Source organism: Tachysurus vachellii, chromosome 2 (assembly GCF_030014155.1).
Source record: "Tachysurus vachellii isolate PV-2020 chromosome 2, HZAU_Pvac_v1, whole genome shotgun sequence".
Lineage (NCBI taxonomy): Eukaryota > Metazoa > Chordata > Actinopteri > Siluriformes > Bagridae > Tachysurus > Tachysurus vachellii.
Genome location: NC_083461.1, coordinates 1,989,746 through 2,003,836, shown reverse-complemented (window position 1 = coordinate 2,003,836; position 14,091 = coordinate 1,989,746). Strand labels below are relative to the sequence as shown.

General features: G+C 39.5%; 1 pseudogene; it reads left to right on the top strand.

Annotated features, from left to right (window-relative positions):
* The first annotated feature begins 3,431 nt into the window (after nt 1-3,431).
* On the top strand, nt 3,432-4,874 carry LOC132842049 (uncharacterized; annotated as a pseudogene).
* Nucleotides 4,875-14,091: the final 9,217 nt, after the last annotated feature.

The window sequence follows — 14,091 nt, the reverse complement described above, 5'->3', positions numbered from 1 at the left end:
AATCAGCTGATAGCCGAACTTGACTATGCGGCCTGCCTGAACTGACGCTGAACGCTATATTTTTATATTCCTCCTCGAATGCCGCTGATTTTGTCGGCTGTTCAGAGGGGGGAAGCTCCTCCACGCCCACATCAAGCTCCTTGGAGCTTGACGTGGAAAAAGTCTTGCTCACTTCCGGGTCGGGAGAAATCGCAGCGCGAGCTCCCGAACCGAAACCGAGCAAACGGAGTTAGGGGAGAGGGAAAGAGAAAGGGAACTGTCTCTTGCTCCATTTCCGCTAACTTAACCTGCAAACCCCATGATCGAAAACGCCACGCCGCCTCGGCGGATGCGGGACTCGAATCATAGGCGCAGCTGAAGCTGAAAATACAGCCAGGCGGGATCGGAGAATACACCGAGGGAATAGCTCAAAATGCATGCGGGCGGCTCCCTCGAGAGACACTTCTTCCAAACAAACAATGCAAAGAGAGTGCGTGTCGTCCCGCGTGATAAAGCGGGGGCACGGATGCACGTATCTCTTAAAATGCTTAGATTGCAACATATTGTTTCTCTCCCTTTTTAGACAGGACAAACAATTGACACACATACACAGAGCGCTTCCTGAAGACAAAGAAGCTGGAGTAGTGTGACATAGATGCCCTTATATGGACTTACGGTTGCGTAATCACTCCGTCATGTGTCCTTCCCGATGTGTGCACACAGAGCTTCAGACACAACTTCCTTACAGAAGCATTCCCATAGCGTCAGCACTGACGCAGCGTCGAGTTCCCTCGAAAGGGAACAATATATGTAAACTCCATGTGATCTTTTACAACAACACAACATTTATCAGACTGTATATTTATAATCACACCCCCAGTGTCACCCAGATGAGGATGAGTTTCCCCTTTGAGTCTGGTTCCTCTCAAGGTTTCTTCCTTTACCATCTAATGGAGTTTTTCCTCCCCACAGTCACCTGAGTCACCTCAGACTTGCTTATTGGGGATAAATACATACACATTTAAATATATCTAATATTAATCTTGAATTTTGTATTATATTAATCTTTATATTATTCTATATATTAACCTTTTGTTCTATGTTTATGTTCTGTAAAGCTGCTTTGAGACAATGTCAGTTGTAAAAAGTGCTATACAAATAAACTTGAATTGAATTGAATCTATCATTAATTCCTTTAGAGAAAAGGTATTTTAACATTAACACTGTGCTTCCTTGTTAAAACATCAGTTTAAAGATCAGGGCCCGTATTCATGAACACACTCAGTGTAGAATTTGTCTTAGTGACATAAATCTCACAAAATTCTAAGAAATGTGGCAGTTTCCCCTTAAAATAAAGAGGAGATCGCAGTAAAGATAAAAGTTCTTCATGAGGCATCTTAACCCTTAGCTCATAAGGTGTAAAAGTGTTAGGAGTAGTGAGGAGGACTTTTAAGAGGATGAAGAGTTTCTTTATCAGAGGAGAAAATGGCTGAAAGGTGAAGGAGAAGAAATGTGTTGTATACAATATTTAATAATGACAGTGAGTTAATAAGATGACAGAGATTAGATCGTGTAAGGATTATTTTTGTGACCAATTTTTTAGAGATAATGTCTCAGACACGACGCAGAAATCTGTGTGTGTGTGTGTGTGTGTGTGTGTGTGTGTGTATACAGTATATATATATATATATACTGTATATATGCTTTGACTCATGCTGTAGACTGTGATGGCAATGATAACTAAACAATATGCTTTTTATCTCCATCTATGTTAAAGATACATTTTTATTTAGAAAATTACATTTTCTTTGCTTTACATGTGGTGTTTTACTGACTGTGTTCTACTGTAATGATTTTGTGCAGCGTAATTCATGATATTTCAAGCTCTTATACAATATAAATAAATTACATATGAATTCATATAGAATTTTTTAACTTGCTTTATTAGTTTACGATGACACCTCTCATCCTAATTAAAGAGAAAATTTGTTTATTAATAAATAAAGTTCTCTAGAAGTGAAATAGTTCAATATATATTCAGATTCAGAGGCAGAGACGTTACTGAGACACATTTTGCACAGATTTCTTTTATTGTATAAAATATTCTTTACAAAGTCCTAAAGAAGAGAAATAATCCCAGCTGAGAGAAAGAGACTTTTTTCATCAGTAGCTCAATTATATTAATTTTGTTCATTTTAACTAAAACTTAAATTTCACTTTTACCTAGCCAAACCTATTTTTATTATGTAATGATTTTGTCTTGTTTTTCAAAAGTAGCTTTTACAGACACCACAATTTGGTTTCATGAGGAAAGTCTTCCAATAATCATTAAAGAGTTAAATCTGTTTTATATATTAAACTGAATAAAAAGTAAATTTATCAACATGATGCAGTTAACAAATGGTAAATCTTCTCATTTTATTCAAAATGTTGTGCATCCTGTTTTTAAAGACTAAGTTACTGATTTAATATACTGTATGAGAAAACTTGTTAATAAGCAACACAGTTTATGGCAGGTTGTGGAAGTTTGATCATTACTTCTTTTACCAGAGGTCCAATTCTCCATCAATACTGTATTTGTATTCTGTTTTGATGCTGAGGGAAACAACAAAAAAACAAAAACAAACATGAAACAAATGAGCTGATGTTTGAATAGATAATTAATAAACCTAATATCGCAAAACAGAAGTATTACATATGTGCGCTGTGATCCATCCTTAGCACGCACACGTTTCTTGCTCCTAACAATAACTTCCGTCTGCAGAAGAAAGAATGAGTGAAACTCAGGATTGAACAAATAACATAAATAACTCAAATAACATAAATAACACAAATAACACATCACTGAAACACTAATACAAATAATCTTAGCTTTAGTCTTATTCTAATAAGATATTTTCACATCCTAAGCTGTTCTTATGCAGTAAATTAGAATTTTTGGTTTGGTGCTGAGCAAAAATCCACTTTTGTAAACTTTTAGTTCACGTTAAAAATCTAATCACCTCATCAAAAGGCTGGCTCATAAATTTCTGAAATAGTTTGACAGCTTGATTTTGTCCCAAAGGCATTAGTTGTCTGTCTGAACCTTTAAATTGTTTTGAGCCCTGCTGATAATGTCATGGTCTCCTTTTGATCTGGAAATGGCATAAGAACATTTTTAATTTTAATATCTAACAGTACAGAAATACATTACAGCAGATTTATTTTTCTAACAGCAGCCTGGAAATCACAGGTTTGTTAATTAACAGTATCTAAAATAATACTAAAATAGCTAAAATAATACTGCAAAAGTAAATCTGCAAAGGGACCCTTTTTTACGAATACCACAAATCTTTCTCAGCCAAATCAGCCACGTTCATCCATAGATTCAACCAAAAACTGGACTGGTCGGCAGTGGACCTAGCTCTCATCAGCAGACACTTTACCGGCCATCATGCGCTGTCCTGTTCCCTATGCGTGCCTTCACACACACCCCTTCTCTATGCCTGAGATCCGCTAAACCCACTAGCGCGGCAGACCGCTTACCCAAAGCCAGCGACGAAGAACAGGTCAAACCCATGATCCATACTCCCATGTGTTATAATTTCAATGAAAATGTGTGCAGGTTTCCCAATTGTAAATATGTTCATGCTTGCATGAACGTCCCTCTAGACGTAGCGACTAGGAAGTATTCGGGAAAAAAGCGGCTAATCATAGACTCATCAGCCCCTCATAACAACCCTCATGTGCCTAGTATTAACAGCTCGATCCCTCTCCCTAACTTTTCCCTGTTCTACGCTTCGGTCGACAACGCTATCCTATTCATCAAAATAGCTGGCCAAGGGGCATGGCTGGGCAAAGTCGACGTTGTAGACGCTTTTAAAATCATGCCGCTCCATCCATCACAACGGCACCTGTTTGGAGTTCAATGGCACCAAAGAATTCACCGTCAGACTCACTTTCGGCTGCCGCAGCAGCCCTCGCATCTTCAATAGCTTATCAGAAGCGCTCTGCTGGATTCTCCTAAATAATTGCAAGCTGCCATTTGTCCTTCACCTATTAGACGATTTTCTCATCGTAGACTACCCAAACTCTCAACCTGAGCGATGCATTAACACCCTAAAAGTAACCTTCAAAAAGTTAGGCATCCCCCTCTCAGACAAAAACCGTGGGTCCATCACACTCATTAGAATTCCTCGGGTTTAATTTAGACAGCAACCTAATGCAAGCTTCGCTGCCTGACGATAAACTTGATCGCATTAGGAAAGCCTTAAAAGACATCCTACTACGCGACGCCATTACAAAAAAAAACTGCTCTCTTTTCTAGGACATCTAAATTTCGCGATGCGGATCATCCCACAAGGTCGCTCCTTTATTTCTAGACTCCTCGACATTTCTGGTCCGTCCTCTGCAAAGGATGGAACGGAATTTCCTTCTTTCACAACGACGTGGTAGAAACTTCCGTCGCGCTAAAGTTCTTTACCGAGAGAGGATTCGGTGGGTTTTTCCATAACCAGTGGTTTGCCAGCGCTTGGCCAAAAGAATTGTCAGCCCTCCCTCCTAACGTCCTGTCCACAGCTCTGTTAGAATTATACCCTATCGTCGTGGCGTGCATCCTTTGGGGTAACCAGTGGTCCAGGAAACGAATCCTCGTTTATTGCGATAACGAAGCAACCGTCCACATTATTAACAAAGGGCGTTCCTCAGTCCCCTTCATCAATAAGTTCCTAAGGTGTCTCATGTGGACTTGCATTACTAGGAGCTTCACGCTGCGCACAGCTCACATACCCGGCCTCGATAATACCATAGCTGACTGCCTGTCTCCTTTCAAATTTCAGGAGTTCAAAACGCTGTGCTCAGACGCCTCTCTTTCGAGCCTGCCTTGCCCAGCATTCGCCCAGACTGTCCTCGACTAAGCCCTACTCTGCAGTCCTACCTTTCCGCAGCTTCTAAGTACATGAGATCAAGTATAGCTAAATCCACATTAAAAATGTATGACTCCGCTTGGGCTCGATTCGCTAGTTTCAGCGCTTATTTCTCAGTTCCTGTTTTACCAGTTAACATTGTTATCGTGAGCGCTTTTATCACGCACAGATTCTTAGTGAGAAAAATGCAACCTACCTCCATCAAAAGTCAAGTCTCAGGCATCCAATTCCATCTAACATGCCTGGACCCATCCGTCCACAGTCTGCTGGGGCATCCATCCATCCGCCTGCTCCTCGATGGCATCAGAAAAGAAACACCAAAAGGCAAAGACAAACGACTCCCTCTCACTCTCCCACTAGTCAAAAAACTGGTCACTAAACTGTGGCAGGGGTGCTTTAGCCCCTACGTGGATTCAGTTCTGGAAGCTGTATTTCTCTTCGCTTTCTATGGGTTTCTCAGGGTCGGCAAATTCACCACACGCACCAATAATTTCGATGCCTTCTATGACCTCACGGTGTCTGATCAACCTCTCATGCAGCCGAGTCTCCAGGCGCACACTTCCCCAGCCTCACGGTGTCTGATATCACCTTTGACGAACATTACTTTTCTATTTTTCTAAAACACTCTAAATCTGACAGAGATTCTAAAGGCATTCCCGTAATGATTGCTCACACTAATACAGCTTTCTGCACTTTTCATTCTATGTCCTGGTATCTGGGTTTCCACCCTCACGCACGCCCTGACGAACCGCTATTCATAACCGAGGAGAGAAAAGCCATGACGAGATCCTGGATCGCCGCCCGTCTACGCTACGCATGCCAATCCTGCGGCCTCTCTCTAGAGCTCTACACATCCCACTCCTTCCGCATCGGAGCAGCTACAACGGTAGCCTCGGTCACCACGACCCCCACTTTGAAACGGCGTGCCAATGATCTTCTGCGGCATTCGAACGCTACGTGCGTCCGGGAATTCAGGACACCTTGGATGCGCAAAAAGTCATGGACTCCATCTGATCACGTTATGTCATCGTGACGTGCTCTTTCTCTCTTCCTCTCCCCCTCCTCCTTCTCCTCTGTTCCGCCTAGTTCTTTGCATTTCACCCCGCATACCTGTATATCAAACTCTCACGCAGCCGAGTCTCTGGGCGCACGCTTCCCCAGCCACTCCACTACAGCTAGTGGTTATGCAGTGCTGTTGCCGCAGTTGCAGGGAGTATTTAGCTTAACCCCCAAGATCCGCACTCAGCCTACCCGACCACAGCAACATGCTTGTTGCTATCCAGCCGCCTGTCGCTCAGCCCGGGGTGATGCTTCCCCCGATTGCAGCTAGCTCCGGTCAAGCACTCAATATCAGCGCACGAGCACCCAAGCCCCTTCAGGGCGCACGCTTCTCCTATCCGCCACCATTACGTCCGGCGAACACACAAAACACGCTCGTCCTCAAAGCAACATGCTGTTGCATATCTGCGCATCTGCTCAGCCCAGGGTGACGCTTCCCCTGATCTTCGATCGCGCCGCACGGGTCAACTACCCCCCCCCCCCCATTTTGGTATTGGTATAGCACAACGCATCAGTTATGTTGGGGGAACTCTTTGGCATATGGTTGGTTTTGGGGGTCTCTCTCGATTCTCCAGACGCCGCTCTCCCTCCTCCGTCCATGCATGCGCATGGAAGGCGCACGAGAAAATTAGCCCAGAACAGAACCATACCGCCAACACTAACTGTATGCATATCGCTCAGTAAACCTTCTTCTTGACAAAGTGGTCCTGACTGAAATTAAGCTTTGCGTTAGTTCAGGCAGGCCTTGGAGTCAAGTGCAGCTGCTAATTAGCCGTTTCCGGCGCGCCCAATCCGGTACAACTTCCTTAAATCCCGACCCTTTAAATTCCCCTCTCTCGATCTGCTCTCACGCACCACCGCTGCTGCATTTCTAATCCCCCCTCCACCCTGCCTCCTCCCAGCCAGAACCCATCGTCCCTTCCATCAGTACCTTCCCGCATCGCGTCTCCTTCCCCTCTTCTTCTCCCTTCCCCTCCCCCCTCTCTCCCCTATTCTATTCACCAATCCATGTCTTTTCGAACTGCAAGCGAACTCTTCAATTACATGCACGCCTTGGTTCTGTTCTGTAGCAGGGGGTGTCTTCGATTCTCCAGCCGCCACTCTCCCTGCTCCATCCATGCATGCACATGGAAGGCACACGGGAAAATTAGCCCAGAACAGAACCATACCGCCAACACTAACTGAATGCATATCGCTCAATAAACCTTCTTGACAAAGTGGTCCTGACTGAACTGATGGTTCCAGTTCCTTTCACATTTCCTGCTTACACCATCAGACTGAACAAGCTTCAGGAACACAAAAACTGATTCCCTTTCACCCCTGTGAAAGGCAGTTCTGTATTCGACATACCGAGAATTTGTTTTGAACTGTTTCAGCTTCCGGGTTTGACCACTGCTTGGCCTGTGCTGTACTTTTATCTCATGTATGTTATCTTATCTTATATTCACTTATGTATGTTGCTCTGGATTATGTATGTCACCTGTAAATGCTGTAAATGTAAATGTTATCTGATCACCAGACATTTTGACTGATTTGACATGTCCTTAAAAAAAACCCACATTTCTGTGAAGTGATTGGAAAATGTTCATCAAACCAGCTCAACAGGGTCCTCAAAACATTCCTGAACATTAGAAAAACACCAGCTTAAAAATTTCTGACCTTTTCTGTCACATTCATATTTTCGAGTGATTAACATCACTCTTCAAAAACAAAACCAACATCATAAACAATATAATTCTTTTTCATTGTTAATCCAATTGTTAATTGTTGTCTTTTTCATTGTTAATTCCATTGTTAATTGTTGTCTCCAATGATACAAGAGGTAAATTCATTCATTTAAAGAATTTTTTTATTATAATAGATTAAAGCTCTTGCATTTGTGTCCACAAAAATCCACGAGACAATTATACATTACACATAAAATATCTTTATTATAGAGATTATACATTTCTTGATATAGATCATGTCATTGAAAATAGATCTGTGTGAAGTTTAAGTTCATTGTTGGGCAACTTTTATATGCCAGAGCTCAATTATTTTTGTTTAAAAATTAAAATTTACACTGAAACCCATCTTCCACCCAGTCATACATAGTTTTTTAATTTTTCTTTTAAATGTGGCTTTTACATGCACAATTTAAGTAAGTTTTATGAAGAAAAGTTAAAAGTATGTTAATATTTAGCTCGTTAGAACTTATGTAAATTAACCACACAGCTCTTCACAGTTCTTCACCAGAGGTCCACATTTCCATCTATGGTGAATCTGCACTCTTCTGTGATGCTGATGGATATAAAAAAGATAAAAAAAGGAAGCATAAAACAATCAGATGGTGATTAGATCATTAATAAACAAAAAAAAAAAGTATCGTAAAACAAAAGCATTACATACGTCACAGGCTTTAGTTTGCCGTTATGGTAGACATAAATACTCTTCTTACGCCTCATAATCAATTCCCTCTGCCGAAGAAAGAACGAGTGAGAACACAAATAACACGTATCATTGACACTCTAAAAAAAAACAATGTCAGGCTTGAAATACAATAATCTTTTTCTACTGGAGAAAAAGGAGCAAATTCATCTGTCAATATTACAAGACAGTGTCTTAAATGTGTCTAGAAATAGGTTTAATAATCTTTGTTTTTGGTTATTTAATTTAATATACAAGATATTTTCCTAAGATGTTTTTATCTAGTGAAGAGAGTTTTGATACTCGTTCTTCTTCTATTAAGTTCAAATAAAATCACCTCATCATAAGGCAGCCTCATAATTTGTTGAAAAAAACTGTCTGCATGAAAGATGGATTGATTTTGTTCTCCATGAAGGGTCAGTTGTCAAAGGTGAACTGCCACAGGAACAAGCGCACCTACAGCCCTGATGATGATTCATGGTCTTCTCTTCTTCTGGAAATGACATTAAAACACTTTTAATTATAATATCAAACAGTACAGAAATATATTACAGCTGAGTCATTATTCAAACAGCAGCCTGCAAATCACAGGTTTATATATTAACTCAACACACAAAGGTGTTTTTACATGTAGCTAAAATAAAAAGGTAAATCTGCAAAAATCAGTAAATTGTTCTTTTGTAAAGATAATAATAATAATAATAATAATAATAATAATAATAAGCTACAGATTTTTAAGTCATCACCATAACATTACTCATTACTACAGATCCCTTTACTTCAACAGTATTACTATTTAATAAAAATTGAAGATCACAAATTTACTGTAAATTGAAATCTAATGATATAATCAGAGCTTGTACAGTTTTTTTTTTTTTGTCCTAGGACAGTTTGAATTTTTTTATTTATTTATTTTATTGATTTTAGGCTATGAACACAGAGACATGCTCAGCTGATGATGTCTCACCCTGGGACTGACGCATTTTGCCAGCCAGATTTTGTCCCGAAGGCACAAGTTGTCTGTCTGAACCTTTAAATTGTTTAGAGCTGCGCTGACTCATGGTATCCTTTTTTTCTGGAAATTGCATAAGAACATCTTTAATTTTAATATCTAACATTACAGAAATACATCACAGCAGATTCATTTTTCTAACAGCAGCCTGGAAATCACAGGTTTATATATGTATCATCATCATGATCATCATTATTTTTGTTATTATTATTATTATTATTATAAATACAATACAAAAAGGCTAAAACCACAGAGTGATTATCACCTGACGATATCTAACACTAAGACGGATGGAGTGTTTTCAGTTAGATGGATTTCAACACAGCCTTTATAATATCAGCTCAGTTTAACTTTTGCTTTCATTTGTAACAGGTTCTTTGCCCCCCCGCAAAAAAAAAAAACAAAACAAAAAAACAAAACAAAAAAAACACATTTCTGTGGAGTTTTCAGTAAAACCTCATCAAACCAGCCGAACAGGTCCCTCAAAGCTTTCCTTTGTCTTAGAAAAACACACCAGCTTAAAACTTTCTGACTTATTTCTCAGATTCAGATACTTCGAGCCTGAGTTGTTATGATGATTAACGTTAATCAACAAAAATAAACAATATAATATACATTTTTTCAAGATTTCATATTAAGTTTAAACTTAACATTTAAATGATTAAGCCATATTTAGAAGTGATCTTTCATCTAGTAAACTCTGTCACACACTGTTGTGTTTTAAAACATTTAAAAAAAAAAAAAATTCCAAATTAATCTTCTATCTGTACTTCTAATTACTGTATATTTATAAGAGTTTAAAGATTCCACCCTGCAGTTATCAGAGATTTTATAAGCAGGAATGTTTGTGTCTGATTTTAGTTTCATGCTAAAAGCTCAGGTTAATTTTTGTTGTATTGAAATCAGAGGCTCATGAGAAATTTTTCACGAGAATTAAAACAATAAATGTACAGTAATATCCTATATCTGAATAATAAAATATATTATTTCTATGTGTTGTGGGTTTTAGGTGAGTCCTAACTGATAATATTCTAGTAATATCTATCCACTTTTTCTTTACAGATTTGTTAGTCGATATCAGTTCATCTTCACTGATCACGGCACCATGAACATCACCACACAAACACAAATACAACCCCTCAGTATCTCAGCCACTGACGGCGATCCATTGACAGCCTCATCATGCCATGTCTCACACAGTGGCCAGGTACCCACTGTCACCCCGCTGTCGCTGGTCCCTCTAACAATTGTGTTCAGCTCAGATCTTCACCAGACTTGACCTCAGAACTACATATTATCTGGATCAGGCTTGAAACACAATAATCTTTTTCTACTGGAGAAAAAGGAGCAAATTCATCTGTCAATATTACAAGACAGTGTCTTAAATGTGTCTAGAAATAGGTTTAATAATCTTTGTTTTTGGTTATTTAATTTAATATACAAGATATTTTCCTAAGATGTTTTTATCTAGTGAAGAGAGTTTTGATACTCGTTCTTCTTCTATTAAGTTCAAATAAAATCACCTCATCATAAGGCAGCCTCATAATTTGTTGAAAAAAACTGTCTGCATGAAAGATGGATTGATTTTGTTCTCCATGAAGGGTCAGTTGTCAAAGGTGAACTGCCACAGGAACAAGCGCACCTACAGCCCTGATGATGATTCATGGTCCTCTCTTCTTCTGGAAATGACATTAAAACACTTTTAATTATAATATCAAACAGTACAGAAATATATTACAGCTGAGTCATTATTCAAACAGCAGGGTGCAAATCACAGGTTTATATATTAACTCAACACACAAAGGTGTTTTTACATGTAGCTAAAAAAAAAGGTAAATCTGCAAAAATCAGTAAATTGTTCTTTTGTTTAAAAAAAAAAAATAATAATAATAATACGGAAGCGTATTGCATTCACTTGAGTAAAAAAAATCTACTCTGTTTTTCTGAATTAACGACTTAATTTTTCAGGAAAAATTTTGTTTTGCTCTGTTTTTCTGAATTAACGACTTAATTTTTCAGGAAAAAAAACATTTTGCTCTGTTTTTCTGAATTAACGACTTAATGTGGATTGCATAGAAGTAAACATGTCCCGCCTTTCAAGTTTAATCCGGTTTTATTTTACTTTGGGTTTGAGACATTGGGAGATACTGCTGTCTTTAAATAATATAAATGGTGTTGTTATTAGTGCATCAACTTTGCGCAGACACCTCAAGACTTTGCGCCTGTTCAGACGAAAAGAACATTCTGATCTGCTTGACGTTGCTGTGTGTCTTTAGGATCAGTTGAACCGATATGGTCTGCTTCACGGTAGCCGTATCACCATTCGTGAAAACCCGTCGATTGCACCATTCATGCAGATCCCATATGGTTTGAGTTTATCATATGAATCAACATGCCATAAAAAGTTCGGGCCTGGATTATGATACAAACGTCGCCAAAGACGATTCCGGTGCCTCAGTTGCGCTCCATGGGGATCCAGTATTTTCAACAATTGCCTGATTTTCTCTTGTGTCACCACATAGCCAGCCTGAATGCATTTCAGATGCATCATCTTATATCCGTGAAGCATACCATATCGGTTCAACTGATTAAACTTGAAAGGCGGGACATGTTTACTTCCATGCAATCCACATTAAGTCGTTAATTCAGAAAAACAGAGCAAAAAAAATTTTTTTCCTGAAAAATTCTCATAATTTTGAGATAAGTAAGTCGTTAATTCAGAAAAACTGAGCAAAAAAAAATTTGTCCTAAAAAATTATCTCATAATTTTGAGATAAGTAAGTCGTTAATTCAGAAAAACTGAGCAAAAAAATTTTTTTCCTGAAAAATTAAGTCGTTAATTCAGAAAAACAGAGTAGATTTTTTTTTACTCAAGTGAATGCAATACGCTTCCGTATAATAATAATAATAATAATAATAATAATAATAATAATAATAATAATAATAATCAGCTTATCCTTACTTTTGCTTTCCCTTTTTAAAGTAAACCACATTCCAGTGAAGATGATGGTATGTCTTCATTGAACCAGCTGAATAGGTTCCTCATTGCATTCATGTGCATAAAAAAATCAGATCCTATACACAAACAGTTCAGGGTACAGATCAGGGCAGATACAGTAACCCACCAACAACGACATTAGAGCCTTCACAGCGAATGGGTGACAACTCTGCGACATAGTCGCAAATACAAAGCTTGCCCACAGGAGCACCACAACTCTCTGTTTCACATGTCTAACGGGTTTGATCTCATCAGTGAAACACACGCTGAGAAACCTGAAAGAGCTCTAGTTATAGGCGACTCCATCTTAAGGCATGTGAAATTAGCTCAGCCTTTAGGGGTCCAGCAGCACTGGTTAGGTGTCTTTCAGGAGCCAGGTTGCAGGACATAGCAGGTAATCTTAGGGTCTTAGGCAAGCATCTGTACTTTAAGGGAGCTTTCTAGGTAGGAGCTAATAATATACACCTTCTTAAGTCAGTGTGTAAATTAGTGAAGGCGATGTCCGATGCTCTAGTATGATCTGGTCCCATCCCAATGTGGCATGGCAATGTAGCTAACAGCAGGTTATGGTCGCTGAACTGCTGTATGTCCAGGTGGTGCTCCGAAAACCATGTGGGCTTCATAGATAATTGGAGCACTTTCGAGGGCAAGGTTGGCCTGTTAGGACAGGACGGTCTCCGTTCCACTCAGGAAGGTGCTGCTCTCATTTCTTGCAGCATAGCACATAGTTTAAGAGCAGTCCTAGTTAATCAGTGACAATCCAGAGACAGGGCCAGGGAACAGACAAGCAGGCTAATCCGACCGTCTGCTAGCTGCATTGAGTCGTCACCCAGGGTTCGCAATATAGAGACTGTGTCTGTTTCCTGAGCTAAACATTCATTCATTCATTTTCTACCACTTATCCGAACTACCTCGGGTCACGGGGAGCCTGTGCCATCTCAGGCGTCATCGGGCATCAAAGCAGGATACACCCTGGACGGAGTGCCAACCCATCGCAGGGCACACACACACACACTCTCATTCACTCACAAACACACACACTACACACAATTTTCCAGAGATGCCAATCAACCTACCATGCATGTCTTTGGACCGGGGGAGGAAACCGGCTTGTCCACCCAGTTATAGTTATATACATCAGCCACGTCTAACAGACAGATGAGGAGGTGTTGCAGTTACTCAAGATGATAAGCTCTGCGTCAAGCAAGAATCTAGACACATGTTTAATGCTGTATAGAAATACAGGCTAATTTAAGACAATAAAAATAATCATAAATTTTTATTTAATACTGTATCTAAATTAACTAGGAATAAAAACCCTTATTTGTGCACACCATCTATTTGTAGAAGTAATGACTTACTGCTACAGATACAGAGTAACTCTGGATGATCTTTCTATTACATCATGTGCAGCAGTAAAAGACCTCGGTGTGATTATTGATACTGGTCTCTCATTTGAAGCTCACATAAATAATATCACAAGGGTAAATCCATACTGTATATAGCTATTGCAGTACATTGTGAAATGAAACAACATTCTTCCAGGACCATGGTGCTACACAAGACAAGACAGAGCTGCATAAGACAAGACACAACTACATAGAACAACACAACACTTAGGACTGAACAGGTTGTTGGCTCTACACCAGGCAGTTAGAAGGTGAACTACGACATTGTAGTAAGTCCACTGTAGAAAGTGCACTGAGCTGAGCGCCGTGCTGATATGATCATCC